Genomic DNA, 13,495 nt, shown 5'->3' with positions numbered 1-13,495 from the left:
TGGATGTGAGAGTTGGACTGTGAAGAAGGATGAGCACCAAAGAATTGATGCTTTTGAACTGTGGTGTTGGAGAAGACTCTTGAGAGTCCCTTGGACTGCAAGGGAGATCCAACCAGTCCATTCTGAAGGAGATCATCCCTGGGATTTCTTTGGAAGGAATGATGCTAAAGCTGAAACTCCAGTACTTTGGCCACCTCATGTGAAGAGTTGACTCATTGGAAAAGACTCTGATGCTGGGAGGGATTGGGGGCAAGAGGAGAAGGGGACGACAGAGGATGAGATGGCTGGATGGCATCATTGACTCGATGGATGTGAGTCTCAGTGAACTCCGGGAGTTGGTGATGGACAGGGAGGCCTGGCGTGGTGTGATTCATGGGGTCGCAAAGAGTCGGACACGACTGAGCGACTGATCTGATCTGATCTGAGTTACTTTACAGTGTCGTGTTAATTACTGCTGCTGCTGTTGTTTAGTCTCTAAGACATGTCTGACTCTTTGCGACTCCATGGTCACAAACCCTGATAGCTTGCCAGGCTACTCTGCCCGTGGGATTTTCCAGGCAAGAATACTAGAGTGGGTTGCCATTTCTTTCTCCAGGGTATTTCCCCAACCCATGGATTGAAACTGCATCTCCTGAAGTGGCAAACGGATTATTTACCAATGAACCATTAGGGAAGCCCAGTTTCTGCTGTACAAGGAAGTGAATCAGCTATGTTCTGTGCTAGGTTGCTTCAGTCATGTTAGACTCTTTTTGACTCCAAGGACTGTAGCCTACCAGCGTGAACATGGGATTTTTGAAATAAGAATACTGAAGCGGGTTGTTGTGCCCTCTTCCAGGGAATCGTCCTGACCCAAGGGTTGAACTCACATCTCCTGAATTGCAGGTGGTTTCTTTAACACTGAGCCTTTGGGGAAGCTCACAAACCAGCTATATGTATACATATATCCTTTCCCACTTGCACCTCCCTCTCACCCTCTCCCCCATCACACCATCTAGGTCACTACATATCACCAAGCTGAGCTCCCTCCATTATACAGTAGGTTCCTGCCAGCTATCTGTTTTACACATGGCAGTGCACATAGGTCAATCCCAATCATACTCATGGAGTGTTGGGTAATAATGCAATAGAAAACCATACAAGGCAGTGCTGAAAATCTATGTTGCTTGAAGTGAAGATTTATTGATAAGATATCACATCAGAATTTGTAAAAGATAGAGACTCACATTGTAGTGAATAAAACTAGTCCTCTCCGTTCTTGAAATAATCAGTAAGTGATGCAAACCATAAAAGGGATGAGGAAAATTCCTAACTTACACATCATATCCATTGAATACACTCAGATCCAACTCTAGTCAAGATATGTGCCTAACCAGATATCTAAAGCTTATATGTGAATCCAACTTGCTCTTATGCCCATAGATTTCCATTTATCACCAGCAACCAATAGAGTGTCTTAAGAGAGTCCCTTGGACTGCAAGGAGATCCAACCAGTCCATCCTAAAGGAAATCAGTCCTGAATATTCATTGGAAGGACTGATGCTGATGTTGAAACTCCAATACTTTGGCCACCTGATGTGAAGAACTGACTCATTTGAAAAGACCCTGATGCTGGGAAAGATTGAAGGCAGGAGGAGAGGGGGATGACACATGATGAGAGGGTTGGATGGCATCACCGCTCAGTGGATATGAGTTTGAGTAAACTCTGGGAGCTGGTGATGGACAGGGAGGCCTGGTGCACTGCAGTCTATGGGGTGGCAAAGAGTCGGATACAACTGAGTGACTGAACTGAACTGAAGAGTAACTGAGAATTTTCAAGTGTTCTTCAAATGTCCCATAAGTCAAAAGACAAGCTAAAGATGTTCAAACTTCAGCTCTAAGCTTTAGGCAAACATATTTTAGATGATATTTATCATTCCCTTAAAAGTCAACCATAAATTGAATAGCCCATTGCTGGATGTAAGATTACCATTAAAATGCAAATGTAGCAAATTTATGATTAGATTTATTGACCTTTAAACAATATAAAATTAGAACCAGTTATATTTCATTTTTTCTAGGATATTTGTGTATAACAAATCCATAGTCTGCTATAGTCAGAAACCACTGACAGGCCACCAGCAAAATGTTGATTCGTAAGGCACAATAATGAACCTCTGGCTGAAGTAAAACCACATTTCCTCATAGATTCAGAAGAAATAGGAGTCACTCCTGTGGATCATTTGTGCTGCATTCTTTTGGCATGTGCTGCATGCTAAGTCACTTCATTTGTCTCCAACTCTTTGTACCCCATAGACTGTAGCTCACCAGGCTCCTCTGTCCAGGGATTCTCTAGGCAAGAATGCTTGAATGGATTGCCGTGTCCTCCTCCAGGGAATCTTCCCAACCCAGGAATCAAATCCTTGTCACCTGTGGCTCCTGCACTGCAGGTGGATTCTTCATCATTGAGCCAACATGGAATCTCCTCAAGGGTAATAAAACTTGGTTTTGATTACAACATGAGTGTGTCCTTGGTCGCCCCCTTGTGGTGGACTCAATAAAGTACTCACATGTGACACTCCTTTACCTCTAGATGTTCAAGGCCTTCTAGCATTTTATAGTGAAAAATGATGCTGAATATAATCTTAAAAGATTTTTCTTGAACTTTGTGCTGGTGCTTGTTTTATTTCTAAGGTTAAGTATATAATTGAATAATCTGATCAAATTGTGTTATCCTATGTCCCTGGGTGAAATCTAGTCTATATCTTTATTTTCTATTACTGTTACCCTTTTATATTTGTAGATTTTATTGTAGCTAATAAGAGAGAGTGGCAATAGGCAGGTGTATATGCTCAATAAACCTGACAATGTGAATTAGCTCAGAAGGCCAATAAGAATGTCTCAATACATTGGTGGGTCAAATTTGCCTTGGGTCACTACTCCAGACCTCATATGGACTCTTTTTTCTTTGTTTCCCTGAGAATCAATTTGTTTATTCCATTTACTAGCAGTTGTAGCAAGTAAGGCTTACTGATGGTGACAGCTGGCATTTGGGAAGGCTATAGACACCCAGGATATAAAAGCAGCATATTTATTTCCAGTTGTCTCAGCTCTTATATGTTATCCCAGTGGAATATTCATCCCCATCCCAGGAAACTCATGCTTCATCCATGTACTTTACCATAGACTTAAACATCATTTTTATCTTTCACTGATCACACCTACCTAGACCAAGAGTCAGAGAAGCTGAAGGATGATTGTAGAAAAGGTGGAATATTTTAGAGCTGAGCAGTTGTGTCTTGCTTAATGTGCAAGCAGTTAAGTAGCAGAATGGGTGATCTGGGGCTTCCTTGGTGGTTCAGTGGTAAAGAATCCGCCTGCGAAACAGGAGATGCAGGTTCGATGCCTGGGTCAGGAAGATCCCCTAGAGGAGGAAATGGCAACCCACTACAGTATTCTTGCCTGAAAAATCCTATGTACAGAGGAACCTGATGGACTGCAGTCCATGAGGTCACAAAGAATCAGACACGTCTTAGTGACTAAACAACAATAACAAAAAAAAGGTGATCTATAAAATGGCTGTTGCTTCATTTCTTTCAGGTACAATCTACCCTCCATGTCCGTGGACTCTAAAGAATTCAACCAACAAGAGATAGAAAAACTATTTCAGACTTTCCCAAAATCAAAACTTGAATTTACAGTATGGGTAATTATTTACTTTGTACTTTGTATTTACAACTATTTACATAGCATTTTTATTGTATTAGGCATTATAAGTAGTCCACAGGTATTTAAAATATATGAAGATGTGCATAGATTATACGGAGAAGGCAATGGCAGCCCACTCCAGTACTCTAGCCTGAAAAATCGCATGGATGGAGGAGCCTGGTCGGCTGCAGTCTATGGGGTCACTAAGAGTCAGACACGACTGAGCGACTTCACTTTCACTTTTCACTTTCATGCATTGGAGAAGGAAATGGCAACCCACTCCAATGTTCTTGCCTGGAGAATACCAGGGACGGGGGAGCCTGGTGGGCTGCCGTCTATGGGGTCACACAGAGTTGGACACAACTGAAGCGACTTAGCAGCAGCAGCAGCATAGGTTATATAGGCAAACACTATGCCATTTTACATATTATTTGAGTATCCTAGGATTTTGTTATCATTGGGGGTCTTGGAATCAATCCCCAAGACATACTGATTGAGTTTTGTATCATGCACAAGAATCTCTCTTATGATGCATCGTTATTGGAAATTAGTAGGAAAAGGATTTCTGGGAAAAGCAGTTTGGCCTAGCCAAGTGGATATATTATGAGGGCTTCCCTGGTGGCTCAGATGGTAAAGAATCTGTCTGCAATGCAGGAGATGTGGCTTTGATCCTTGGGTTGGGAAGATCCCCTAGACTCAATTATGTTTTATTGTTATTCAGTGTGTTAAAATATATGTGTTAATTAGATTTTTTTTAACCTACTTAAAAGCAAACATATTTAAAAACTTCTAACATTCCATAAATATATAGATTTGGTAAAACTTAAAATTTATAGGAATTATTCCCTTAAACTGATATGAAAATATTCAGAGAGACTAAATTTGCTAATAAATATAAAGATTTGCTAATTGGTATAATATTTCATAGAATAATTATGGGGTATTTGAAATACTTTATTGATTATAGTTCAACTATTTTAATTTACATTCAAGGATTATTTTGCCTTTCTATTGCTTTTTCTTCAAATATTGTCAATATTTCTAGTAATTGATATTTACTAGAAATACAATAAATCAAATTAGTATAAAAATTTAGTTGTGAAAAATACTTCATCAAATACAAAAATAAATTGAACAAACCAGTGTCTTTGCATAATCATCTCCCTGACAGTAAACTGTTGCAATCATGTTGTCATGTTCATATTAGGTAGACAGGATTTATTCTTTAGATGATGATAATTGTATTCCAGGAATAAAACAATAACAATGCTTATATATGTTAATTGGTGAAAGAGGATGTATAGATGCATATGTTTTAAGCTAATTTATTTCTGTGTTCATTTACCTTCCCATAGGAGCTTACATTTAATCTGCATTATGTTTTTCTAAATTTATATCCAAACTAGCATCTGCATGCTTCTGAAAAATTAAATATTGAATACTTTGTTGCAGTAACAATATCAAGTAGAGTTAGACTCTGCTGTTAACACCTGTTATTATGTAGACAATCACTAAGCATACAATGATTTAATAAAGTTATTGTGTGTTTCTATGGTGATAAAGAGCTTGTATTACTAGACAAAAATAGTTGAATAAGCAATAGTGTTTCTTGCATTATAAAGTCTGTTACCATTATCTGTTTAACTCCTTAATCTCATACATTCATCCTAAATCTTCTCAAAGTATATAACAACTTAAAATAGACTCTTTTGTGAAACTCTGTTGGATCTGCAGCTGGTTAATTTGTTCATCTCCAGTAGTGCTGAAATAGCCCAGTGACACCTAAATGCACTCCCTGGCATACTGTGAGAGAGCTAACACATCAATTATAGATGGCTCTGTTAAACTTTCCTGGAATTATGTGTCCCAGGGAGCTAATTTATAGGACTAAAGGATTTGATATAGGTGTCGATTAAGCTGAACTTGGATTTCCCATAATTGGCAAATGTTAATTGAAATGTGCTCTCATTTGTCAGTATAGTTTCAGTCTTTAGCATATTAATTCCACAGTTTTCCTTATTTCTCTTCAACATTTCACTAATAACGTTTATATAAAGTTAAATATGGTATTTTCTAGTGATACTTTTTCTCTGATAGAAGAAGGCTATAGAAGTTTGTGCATGTAATTATTTTACTGAAAAGGAAAGAACGTAGTTGCTCATGGCATTGGAGGGCCATGTACAATCCTGCATTATTCCAAATACCTTCTTCCCATGAACTTTTTGGGGAATGTTATCATATCCTGAGTCAGTATCTAAAATCACAAATGAACAGTTTTCTGGTTATCTGGATTGTAGCATAAGACTGTTATGCTATGCTATGCTATGCTATGCTATGCTATGCTATGCTAAGTCACTTCAGTTGTGTCCAACTCTGCACCACCCAATAGACGGCAGCCCACTAGGCTCCCCCATCCCTGGGATTCTCCAGGCAAGAACACTGAAGTGGGTTGCCATTTCCTTCTCCAATGCATGAAAGTGAAAAGTGAAAGTGAAGTCGCTCAGTCCTGTCTGACTCTTAGCAACCCCATGGACTGCAGCCTACCAAGCTCCTCCATCTATGGGATTTTCCAGGCTAGAGTACTGGAGTGGGGTGCCATTGCCTTCTCCGTAAGACTGTTACTCAAAGTTAAATGTTAAATGAGTTAGCCTTTCTACTCTCAAAAACAGTCTTTCTATTCTCTATAAAAACTATAATTTATGCATGTATATATAATATATATGTTCTTATGAATAGAAAGCCTCTATTTAACATTTATATTAATATAGCTTTTATATATAATATAGCTAATGTATAAATTATGTATAATTAATCAGTGTGATTTTATAGAATTGCATATGGTTAATATATATAATATTTAATATTATTATATAATTAATACATAAATCCTCCCTTAACAAACATTTAATGGTATTTTTCACTCTATTGGGAAAGTATTAATATTTCATGAGATATTACTTTCTTGGGATAAATATTAAAAATAATCAATATCTCTTCAGGACTTATATGCGAGAAAATCAAGTGAATCTTATGGATCAATTAATTCAAACTTTATAATAACGTGGGATTAGCACTACTAATATTCTCATTTTACAGAAAAGAGTGAAACAAAACATGGCTAACTTTACATCTGGACTTTACTAACTTTTCTGTTTCTCTCCAGAAATAATGAAGCATGATTTTAAATCATTATTAACTAGGGATTCCTATCAATATCTCTGTGCAATACTGACTCCCTAAAAGGTCACCAGAAAACTTATTGATTAAGCAAACTAATTTATGCTTTTGAACTGTGGTGTTGGAGAAAACTCTTGAGAGTCCCTTGGACAGAAAGGAGATCCAACCAGTCCATCCTAAAGGAGATCAGTCCTGAATATTCACTGGAAGAACTGATGCTGAAGCTGAAACTCCAATACTTTGGCCACCTGATGTGAAGAACTGACTCATTTGAAAAGACCCTGATGCTGGGAAAGATTGAAGGCAGGAGAAGGGGATGACAGAAGTTGAGATGGTTGGATGACATCACCGATTCAATGGACACAATTTTGAGTAAACTCCGAGTTGGTGATGGACAGGGAAGCCTGGTGTGCTGCAGTCCATGGGGTCGCAAACAGTCGGACACCACTGAGTGATTGAGTTGAACTGAAACTAGTTTTTAGACCAGTTCACGTATGGAGAACACTATCTTGATTGAATCTCAGTGAATCTCAGAAGGGAATAGCAGGGGAAGATGCATATAGGATTATCAGAGTCTAGGGCCATCTTTGTTGCTGCTCAGTCGCTCAGTCATGTCTTGACTCTTTGTGACTGAATGGACTACATACCCCTGGCTTCACTGTCCTTCTGGTTTAAGGCAAATCATTTATTATAAAGTGATTGGTGCTGGAAACATTTTCGACACAAAAGCTTAGGACTGTAGGCACAGGCAGAAAATGACCTTAATAAGTAAACTGATAAGTTGTCTGTTTAATAAATTGTCCAATAATCAAACCTCTTGCCCAGCTGAACAAAATGTTTCCTTTGAGAAGAGCTATTTGCCTAAAGAAGTAAATTATATTATTATATTTTGGTTTATAGGATCTCCTTGAATCAAACACAGTATCTACCTACTGGTGTCTAGCCCTAAATTCATGAGCAAGAATATCTAGGGACAAAGTCAATATAAGTTGAAAGGGTAGGAGGGGTGGGGTTCGGTTCTTAGTTAAGACTGCTAGGCTATGTTAATGCAAGCCAATTCTCAATACCTTTTACAGAAAATAAAATTTCTCCTCATATCATAATAACAAGTTCTATCTATAAAAACTTGTGGGAAATCTTGGTAATCCCTTTTGTGGAGAATTGTCCAACATGGAAGTAACTCCCATTATTAATCTAAAACTGATCTATCTAATACAATAGCCACTAACCACATAGAACTATTTAAATTTGAACTTCGATTAATTCAAATGTAAAAGGCAATTCCTTAGTTATCCTAATTACATTTCAAGTGCTTAATAGCTACCTGTAGCTAGTAACTATCAGGTTAGATAACCCAGAGTTATAGAACATTCCTATCATTAAAGAAAGTTCCATGGCACAACTTTAATCAAAGATAATTCTTCATGTTCTGAAAGTTGATTCAGAACATTTTCACCTTTAACAAAGCATAAATGTTATTCCAGGAATTTTAGAACAATAGTCTTATTTATGAATAGGTCCAATGCAATCAAATTGTAATGAAGTGGCATTTGACATTATTATTTTTCATGTGAATTGTACCTTCAATTTTGTATCAAACTTACATTGGACTGTCAATTTTTCAATTCAATTTCTTGAAAAAACCTCTTGGGTCAATGGGAAACACTTTTTTCTCTTAGTGGTTGATTGAGAGTTCATTAGATATTTATGGGCACACTAAAAATACCACTGAGTCATTTCTGGGAAATGCAAAAATACATAAGAAGAATCCCATCATGTGCTATAAAACTTTAATGTATATTAAAATTAAACACCTATGACTTCATAGCTTTACTGTATTCCATGATAGGAAAACAAAAATTCATAAATGAGAGTAATATTTTTAAGTAGTTTATTCTTCTTGATTGGCTTCTTTCAGAACAGAATAATTTAGTTGGAACTATAAGAGAGCAAACCATCTGATCCCTTGTTGTGAAATACTCCATCTTCGATATTTAACTAAACTTGAGCATCTTGAAGTTCATGGAATGAACTTGATACACATGGAATGTGTATCCCAACACAGACAGACCATGTGGTGAATGCAGTAAAAGCACTTTCTGGTCTGAGTCTGGGCTAATAATACATTATCCCAGGTTCCCTTTTTAAAAGAAATACTTTAAAATAGTAAGTTACCAAACCTTGTTTATTAAACATCAATGAATAAATTATAATAAATTAATAAATAAATGCACTAAATTAGGACTTGTCTTATATATATATATATATATATATATATATATATTTGTGTGTTAACTATTAGCTAGTTAGTTCTTAGGGCTTCCCAGCTGGCTCTGTGGTAAAGAATCTGCCTGCCAAAGCAGGAACCACAGGAGAAGCAGGTTCCATCCCTGGGTCAGGAAGATTCTGTGGAGGAGGAAAGGGCAACCCACTCCTATATTCTTCCTGGAAAATCCCATGGACAGAAGACCTTGGTGAGCTACAGCCCATGGGGTCACAAAGAGTTGGAGGCAACTAAGCACTAATTGGTTCTTAAGGCTAAGTTCACCTAGTTACAGTCTTACATTTTTTATAACATAAAGTAAGTCTCTAAAAATTTAGTAATATTTTCCCTGGTCTCTAATAACTCCAGAATTTTAACTTAAGATATATATATATTTTAAGTGATCATCTTGATAAAAATACCTTACTTATACTATCTAGGGATGTGTGTTAGTTGCTCAGCCGTATCTGACTCTTTGTGACCCCATTGACTGTGCCCGCCAGGCTCCTTTGTCCATGGGATTCTCCAGGCAAGAATACTAGAGTGGGTTGCCATTTCCTCCTCCAGGGGATCTTCCCCACTCAGGGATAGAACCTGGGTCTTTTGCATTGGAGGCAGATTCTCTACCATCTGAGCCCATATATAAGATTTTGGTAAAGGGTGTACCTAGGGGGAGGGCATGGCAACCCACTCCAATATTCTTGCCTGGAGAATCACAAGGACAGAGGAGCCTCGCGCGCTATAGTCCTTGGGGTTGCAAAGAGTCAGAGACCACTGAAATGACTGAAGCGACTGAGCACTCAAGTACACATAATATAAATTAGTGAAAGATACCTTTCCCCGGTATCACACAATGTGCTCCAAAGCGGTAGAACATACAATCATGCAGATGAGTTTACCTTGTTCTTTTAAGGGAAAATCCTACAGCCCTGTATTAAAAACTCCCCAACCCCAGCAGATTATCCACGCCTGAGGAGTCCCTGCCGGCCCCGCGGTATGTGTGCACGGTGCTAGCCACTCCTGCCTGGTGGAGGGGCAGACTGTTGGCCCTGCTGGGCTTTATGCCCTCTCCCAGTTTCCAGCCGCTTGCGTCTCCGGCAGCATGTTCAGCTGGGTCGGCTAGGATACTCGTGACAAAAAGGAGGCGGAGCTCTTCCAAATGGTGGCCCAGGGCCTGTGGCCACTGTACCCACAGAGCTGCTGTCCCTGGAGGAGCAGCACGGCTCCCACGAGTTCCACTTGCAGGTGCTGGAGGATTCTGACTCCGACCTAAGATTCTCCTGGTGGGCCAGTGCAGCGTGGGCAAAACCACCTTCATAAGGCACCTGATGAAGAAGGGCTTCGTCGGGCTGCAGTATGGGGCCAAGTATACCACTGTCCCGTTCGCCACCGCCACCAATCACAGCCTTAGGAAGATGAGGTGTCCTGTGATGTGCTCATAGAAGCCCCTGGTGGCCCCCTGCCCTCCCAAGCTCATCATCTTCGGTGCTCATGAACTGACTCATGTGTGCCCAGCTGTCCGCATAAATCGCCTCGCCCTCCTGGGGTACTGTCTGGAGAGAAATAGCAGTTTGGGAAAGGTTATGACTTGGTGGAGGCCTGGAGTGGTTCACCAAGCATTTGGACCATATCATCTTGCTCTTTGATGCTCTTCAAGTGGTCACCTCTGGAGAGTGTTCACAAGTCATCAAGACCCAGAGGACAGTTTGTGCTGAAGTTCCAGGCCTTAAAGCCCTAGCTGCTGGACATGATGAACTATATGCTGGTCAACAACATCACTTGACTTATGGTGATACCCAGCTGGGTGTGAAGGGTCATGCCTTGGATGGCTCCAGATCAAGCTTTTTGGGTATGACTATGGTGAGGGGTTCCAGCGAGGACACTGGTGATGCTGAGTAGGTGGTGGACAAAGACAAGCCTGCCTGCAACGAGATCTACAGACTGTAACTTTTCAGTGGCCAGATCAGGAGTGCCAATGCCAAGTAGGAGATGGTGAAGTCTGTGCTGCCTAGTATGGTCCTGGCAAAGGTCTGGAAGCTGGCTGAGGTAGACCTGAATGGGCTGCTGGACAATGAGGAATTTGTCCTGGATAACCACATCACTAAAGCCAGGCTGAAGGGCCACGAGGTGCCCACCCTCCTGCCCCCTCGCCTGATCTGTCCTCCAACCAGAAGCACCAGTGACTGGCTCTTCTGGCCCATGCCTATCATCCTGCCATCTCAGCACCCAACCAGGCAGAGACTGAGATGACAGGAAGGGTGCCCAGTTCTTAAGGGCTCTAGACTGAGCAGATGTTTCCTCAGCTTTTGAAAACAATAAGAAAAAAAATGAATAGGATAACAGTACTGAAATAGTATCTACTTACTCCTCCCTTGAAATTAGTTTACTAAGAGCCAGATACTTCGATAAACACTTTAATATGTGTCATGCCATTTCACAGTTACTAAAACTCAATGGGAAAAGTTATCTGAAATGATGGTTATGGGATTTTGACCTCCCATATCTGCTTATCACAAAAACTATCATTACCTCCATAATTAAGGGTTTTCTTATCAAACCATTAAAACAATCTTACCTCAAGCAGTCCTGCATGGTTGATGTTTTTTGTAGTTATTTTTGCTGTTTGGGAATATCAAGTAAATGTGTTTTCTTGTGCCTGGCTTCTTTTGTCCTTAATACTCTTGAGATTTTTCTATATTGCTGCCTGCATTGTGGTTGATCATTTTTCATTATGAAAAACAAAAATCCCATAGCATAAATAGATGCTTATCCAATCTGTTGATGGCTGTTTGGGTTGCTTTCAAGTTTTGGCTACTGTAAATTATTGGTTATAAGGGGCTGAAGATGTGTGAGTTTGATTGCTAAAGAGAGAAATGTCTATTTGGGTCTTCTGTCCATTTTTTGATTGGGTTGTTTGTTTGTTTGTTTTTGATATTGAGCTTCATGAGATGTTTGTATATTTTGGAGATTAATCCCTTGTAGGTCACTTCATTTGCAAATATTTTCTCACAGTCTGAGGGTTGTCTTTTCATCTTGTTTATGGTTGCCTTTGCTGTGCAAAATCTTGTAAGTTTAATTAGGTCCCTTTTGTTAATCTTTGTCTTTATTTTCATCACTCCAGGAGGTGGGTCAAAAAGATCCTGCTTTGATTTCTGTCAGAGTGTTCTGCCTTTTTTTCCCTCTAAGAGTCTTATAGTATCTGACCTTTTATTCAGGTCTTTAATTGATTTAAACTATATTTTTGTCTATGGTGTTATGGCTGCTACTGCTACTGCTAAGTCACTTCAGTCGTGTCCGACTCTGTGTGACCCCATAGATGGCAGCCCACCAGGCTCCCCCATCCCTGGGATTCTCCAGGCAAGAACACTGGAGTGGGTTGCCATTTCCTTCTCCAATGCATGAAAATGAAAAGTGAAAGTGAAGTCGCTCAGTCATGTCCGACCCCATGGACTGCAGCCTTCCAGGCTCCTCTGTCCATGGGATTCTCCAGGCAGGAGTACTGGAGTGGGATGCCATTGCCTTGTTATGGAGTGATTGCTAAAGAGAATGAGGGAATATTTGGGGTGATGTAGTTAGTTATGCGAGTATATATATTCAGATGCCTTTTAATGTGTGTAAATTATATCTCAGTAAGCTTAATAAAGTTTTTCATATGGAAGAATAAGCTGTAACACAAATATGACTGTTCCACCACCCTCCTTCAAGTACTTCAGTTATTTCCTAATATTCTTCAGGAAAATATGAAGCTTCATATTCTTTATACAGTAGCTTCTCTGATCTTCTTATAGGAAGAGTGTCTAGAGATCCCTCTTCCTGTGAACATCAGTTCTTGGAAAGGATACAAAGAAGAATTTAGGGTCTTACCTGTTGCAAGAGAGTTTATTGAAGAAAAGGAGAGAATAGAGAGAACATCTTAAAAGAGAGATGGGCCAGGTCAAGGAAGGCAGTGGCCCAAGAGGCCTGGAATGTAGATTTTATAAAGCAGGATTTTTTGTCATAATCCAGGAGGTTGTTGATTAACAGTCTTAACTGAAAGCTTCAGGTTAAATAACAGGAGGCTCTGCTATGCATGTTCTTACAATAATTCAGTCTGTTTTAGCTAAATATTTGTATTCATAGAATATTTATGAAGTTTTAATGAGGCCACCAAAGGTTATCTAAGGACGTGATAGCATATGATGTGCCCATGTAGCACAGTGAGGAATGTCCCTCCAGTTGGCCAGTAGGGATTTTTCTGGTCCCCTGACCATTTTGGAGTACTGAAGGGGGTTTGATTGGGGTAGAGTTGAAAAATAACTTGGGGGGATTAGGCGACTATTAGGCATTCAGCAAATGGGGCTGCATCTCACTGCTCATGGTCTACTTCCTGCT

The sequence above is a fragment of the Bubalus bubalis genome, chromosome 19 (assembly GCF_019923935.1).
Source record: "Bubalus bubalis isolate 160015118507 breed Murrah chromosome 19, NDDB_SH_1, whole genome shotgun sequence".
Lineage (NCBI taxonomy): Eukaryota > Metazoa > Chordata > Mammalia > Artiodactyla > Bovidae > Bubalus > Bubalus bubalis.
The sequence above is the reverse complement of the archived record's forward strand: the minus strand, read 5'-3'. Positions refer to the sequence as shown.